This window comes from Phaethon aethereus, assembly GCF_964289735.1.
Source record: "Phaethon aethereus genome assembly, chromosome: 16".
Classification (NCBI taxonomy): Eukaryota; Metazoa; Chordata; class Aves; order Phaethontiformes; family Phaethontidae; genus Phaethon; species Phaethon aethereus.
Genome location: NC_138592.1, coordinates 8824521 through 8830520, shown reverse-complemented (window position 1 = coordinate 8830520; position 6000 = coordinate 8824521).

Sequence of the window (6000 nt, the reverse complement as noted above, 5' to 3'; positions counted from 1 at the left end):
GGTTCCTTGCCTCACCCTATGAACCCACACAATCACACCTCTCTTCTTCTGAACGATGCCTTGACAGGTCTTTTGTAAACACCAACACACAAACGTGTTCCTGCCTTGGGCAGAGCACCTTGGATTAAGATATGTCTCATCCCTTTCCCATTTTCCCTTATGTTTTTTAGCCCCATTTCCCCATAACCTTCACATGTTGATAGACTGACAAGCACAGGAAGCTAGAAACTCCCCATGAGGAAAAATGAGCTGACTATACGGAATTTGGACATGCTCTTACGATAACTTTATTACTAATAGTGTTTGCTCCCCTCTCGACCATATTGAGCAACATGTACAACACATACCAGACTCCTCCATCCTGTTTCAAGAGGATAAAACACAAACTAAAGCTCTCAACGCACCAGATGACCAGAGATCCCACACAAGAACCTGTTAGGGCTGCGTTATTGTCTTCTTTTACAGTACTTTACAAAGTTGATTAGTATTTGTATTTTTCTGTGTGCATACTTAAAGAAAAATCTTGAAAGAGGCAAGGGAAGATATCTTGCACAGCTGAACATGTTTTTAAGAAGATGCATGACGGAACTGACACATGAAAGTGAGAGCAGTAAGAGACAAAACCAGACGGGCTGATGGCTTTGGCTGAGGAAACAACTCAAGCACTTTGGGGTTTATATACATTAGAAGATCGGTGCTGAGATGCAAGTAAAAGTGGGTTTCATATTGGATCTTGAAACTGATTGGGACCTGGAGCACTGAAATAGGCAATGGTGATACACCATGGAAAAGATGAGTGTCAGAGCTGGTGTACTAGGAGGACAAAGGAAGGACATGCAAATCCATGGACTTGCACATGTAAGTACGTGACATATTCTAACAATTGCAACTCCACTGTTCTCTTGATTTTGCTAGTATTTTTGAGTGTGATGATCAATCACACTGACTGCTTGAAGAACCACCACTCTGGCAAATATAACTGCAGCACTTTAAGATGCAGCTAGCTATGTGTCCTGCCCCTCTGCTCAGGTTTTCCAATCTTTCTGGACAGTCAGCAAAGCTGGATGTGTGCCCCAGCCTCGACCCACCAGTGTGAACGGTATCAGACCAACTCAGGCAGCACAAGACTTTCCTAAAATGTGGACTGTGAACTGCAGCAGTTAAAGTACGGATTCATGTCTTCGCATGCTAGCCCATAGCAGGGTGGAGCATACAGGGGCTATTTTAAATCAACTTAACTGGATTTGCAGGAGGAAATTTGTCAGAACACCAAATCTCTGCAGGAGCCCTACACAACCAGTTGACCAAAAAACCTTTACTGTTACTGTCATTTCCTCCTAAACATGAGACTTACAATAAATTTCACAGACCAGACCCTCAGCTAATGCAAATGACCGAGGTTCCATCACTCCCGGTGCAGATGTCCTTATTTACTTCAGCTGAGGATTTGCCTTACATGTTTTTATTCAAGTTTATTTTTTATGATCTTCATTTGCTGTGTCTTCATCTGGTGTGTTAATGTGGCTGTTGCTTGGTTTTCATTATTTTTAACTGCATTTCAGATTATTTGCTCTATGGTTTTGTTCACATTCTCCTTTTCCATGAAATTCTAATAAAACACTTGGCTACAGATTTTCCAAATTGAATACTGATGTTTAGTGCAGCTAATTGTGTAGCAGGGTTCAAAGCAAATTCTATAATGTAACAATTTACATATTCTTGAAAACAATGGACACAAACCTACAAACTATTGTTACAAGCTAGTTTCACATTCTTCTAGAATTTCCTTTAAAAATTCCATATTCTCACACATATGAAAAGTAGTAAATACTCCATTGCTGGCACCATTATAATATTTACAAAGAAAAAAAAAATACACTCTGATGCCGCTCAGAACTAGAGACATTAAAAAAATGCTAGTGTATTACCTCCCAAGGATCTTAAAGCACTTCACAAAAGCACTCCACAAATTCAGCCACTCAACCTCTATCAAGTAGTATGCCAATGATATACAAAGATCATTTTACAATGAAATATTCAGGACAATTGCAACTATATTATACATTTAATGTTTCAGCCTCACCAGTGTTCTGGCATAATCAGATTAACTATAATTTTATTGTTTAAGTACCAATCAAGTCATTTTTGTTTGTTTTCTAAACCAACTGAACTACAGACAGCAAACTCTGTGAGCAGACCAGGCTTCTCGGGAAGATCCAGACTAAACTGACTTTTAGAAAGGCTGCTATAAACCATACCTCTGTTTATAATAGCAATAGCTAATAACTCAGTAGTTAGGCCTATTAATATGATCCTTTACACCAGACTGACTTGGAGAAAACAATCATTCTTGCTGCTCTTAATGCAAGCAATATGTATGCAAACTTTGCTTGTGTCTCCACTCCACCCTTTTTTATTTTGCATTCTTTTAATTTCAGGCTACTTAGATGTTAATAAATATGAAGGTATCTGCATAGAAGTAGATCATCAAACAATCTACCAATATATTGACTAGGTGCTTTCGTTACTGTAACACAACAAACTTCACACCACATTATAACAAACCATCCCTATATAAAGAGCATTTACTCAAGAGTTTCTGAGGAAGTGTTAGAGTAAGATTAGACTGCAATTACACACACCCAGAACTCTAAGCACATGATTATTTTTGCTCCTCTGTGCATCTATCTGCACTGGAGTTTATAGTTCATGGTATTATAACTCAGGAGGGAAACTAAGACATGAGCCAACAGAAGCAAAGAGTATCTTCTAAAAGCTGAACGCAACTGGGACGGTGGCTGAACCCACAGGGATTCAGTATTTCCAAATGTGACATACACGGAAAAATTGAACTGCTTTTCAACTCCCCTTGGCTTCCACTTTTCTGTATTTACTTATTACCACTGCATCAGTACCATTTGGTTAATAAACAGTGACAGTTCTATTACGTTAGTGTATAAATGCCTGCCTGCTTAAACTCGGTAGTTTCACAGTGGGTTTGACTTGTTTGTGTGCACAGGCATAAAAATACTGAGGAGAAAAAGCCTATGTTGATTTGAATCGTTTAAATACAGTAATTGTTTTACATGTTTTCCTAAAACGTCGCTAAGTTAATCTTACGATTTCAGCAATAAATCAATGAAATACTGAAGGACTACAAGATTCATTTTAGTGTAAATTACAAATACACGTAAGGTTACGAGAGGACTTTCTGTACCAGTGGCGTTTCGAACAGCTGCCGGACGGCGCCTGCCCAGGTAAGCCTGGCAGCGCCGGCTTCCGCCTCCACGCCGCACCGGGAAGGGGGTCCCAGAGAGGCGCCTCCGACGCTCAGGGCGCGCACAGCGCCCCCTGCCGGGCTCGAGGGGCTCCCACCGCCAGCAGCAGCAGCGAAGGAATGGGCAGCAAGGGCTCCGGTAACACGCCACGAAAGCTTCCCACGCGTGATGCAAATGGACGATCCCCACCATATTCCGTTCTCAACAGGCTAATCCACCTTCTGCATGTATGTAATGCTGTCCAATCTGCATTACATCATATGCGTCACAGGCGCTTCTGGTTGAGCATGTGTGAGCAATCTTGGATGACTGGTGTATTATCCAATAATAATTCAATCATAATACATAATAATGAATAATTTAGACATAGAAAGCATGCAAGCTCAGGAAAAGGGAGGTAAACGCAAGATTTCTAAAAGAGTATCTGTGAAAGTATGGGGCAGGAGGGACTTGCTTACAAAAGCGATATACAAACTCACTACTAAGTGATGTCAAAATAACACGCTGACAAGTGATGCTGAGTGTTTAAGCATCACACCTTGGAGGACAGGAGGACATAAAGACAACATGGTCCAATCTAGCTGTGAAGCAGGCTACCGTGTAACAGGAGCTGTATGTTTATAAAAGATTAAACTGTTAGAATCTAGAGTAGCTTGCTCACTTTAAAGCTCAAACGTCATCCTTGTTAGACAGGAAATTACTTTTAACAAGTGACAAAGCCTAATCATTTGCTTTATTCTTCAAGCATAAAGTGCATAGTCACAAGTAACTTTAAGATCTATCAACCACCATTCTGTCTAAAAACTTTCCTTTGTAGTAAAAGGCGCGAGTACTCATTATTCAGCAGATGGCACTTAGAAAGTGCCACTAGGTTACAGCCACTAGCAGAGGGCATTGTTTTACTCACACATAGCGATAACATGCTTTCCAAACAAGCTTAAATGCAAAGTTTTTATTCCAAAAGGTTTGTTAAGCGGAGCTTTTTATCTAATTCTCTAAGAATAAGGCAAAATTAAAATTCTAACCTGTACCAAGTGAAGTTTAAAAGACATTTTAAAGCAATTACTCCATTGATCTGTCATTATTTTTCAAAATTCTAGATCAGGAGTACTCTGTGAGTACTGGAAAGACAACCAAGTAATGTTCACAAATTACTTTGAGGAAAGAAACACTGTGAAACACAAAGAAAGTGTTATCTATTGACCTACACTGCTCGAGCACCAGCATGGTTTCTTTTAAACAATTTAGCCAGAAGAGTTAAATCATTAAACTGTACACACATGTGCAAGTGTGAGATGTCAGCTGTGATTAGTACTACCATGTTTAAATAAGGAAGAATTTCAAAGTAATCTGGAGTCATTGAACAGAAATGGATTACTACATCAATGGGAAGAAAAAGCTTTGAAAGCTTTTTATTATTTTAGTTAGAAACCTCAGAGAGTACAAATTAATACATCAGTATCAGCTTTTGACTTGTTAGGAAAGTATTTTCAAAAAACTTCAAAAGTTTATCACAACTAAAACCCCTAACCAAGAAAAAGCCCTGAAATACAGGCTATCCACTGTGGGGACAAATGGCATACTTTCTAAAAAGTACTTGCAAGACATCCGCCATTAAGGGTCTGATGTTAGAGCTACCTGAAAGTCAGAATTCCCATTCAGAATGAAAAGCAAAAATTTCTACAGAGGTAAGAAAATCTGAAATAATTCACCGGCTTCTCTTGCCTAATAAATAAATAATTCCATAACGGTGCATTCTGATAATTCCTCAGCAGTGGATTCACAAGCCTACCAAGCACACCAGTATCAAGAGTCCTAACCACAGCTGGCTTTCACGGTGCTCCCATGTTTGTTACGGTCTCAATTCCGTGGCAGGAAGCATGACAGCTTTGGTGTCCCTGATTACTAGGGTATATTGCTGCTAGTCACGCCTTTCCACACAACTCTTCCTAGATTTGGGCAGATTCCTAGGTATGGTACCTATGTTTGACTTTAATTTATGGGAATATTTTCTGTGAATAACTTTAAATGTGTTCCCAAATCTGGATCTAGATTTATAGCACACCAGAAAAATGCTTATTTGACAGGCAGCATGATACCAAGACAACCTTTCCCATAAAGCTAGGCAAAATAAAACAAAAGTACAAATTGAAAGAAAAACCCACAACCCTAGGAAACCAGAAATATTTTATTGGAAAAGATCTCATATATGAACTTTAAAAATAATAATTCATTTTGTCACCAACAAGTAAGTAAATATTGCATCAAAGTAACAACTAAAGGTGCCTGGAGGAGGAGTGGGGGGAAAGAAAAAGGCTAATTGTTTTGCTGATAGCCAAAGCAGAGGCAGAATCAGAACACAGAAATTCTTCCATCTTAACTCTCTGGTTGCTCCTTGGGTCCATCCTATCTTTAACAGGTGAAGTAGCATTAGTTCGTCAGCTAACAATGTAAGTATTTTGTAGTATCTATTTACTGATCAAAATTATGATTTGAAGTGTGCATTATTTTGGACTTACATGCTCCTAGCTTCTTTGCAGTAGATATTTAAAAACAAGTGCTGCAGTTCTTAGGTATTCTTTTTTTTCCCCTCTAAATATGGAAATATTCTCAAGTCTTCCCAGGTACCTGTACAAAAAATGCATTGATAAAATCTATCCAGAAAAGACAAAGCAGTCCCTAGGGTTGAATGACGTTTAAACTATGCTCACACACTGGTATG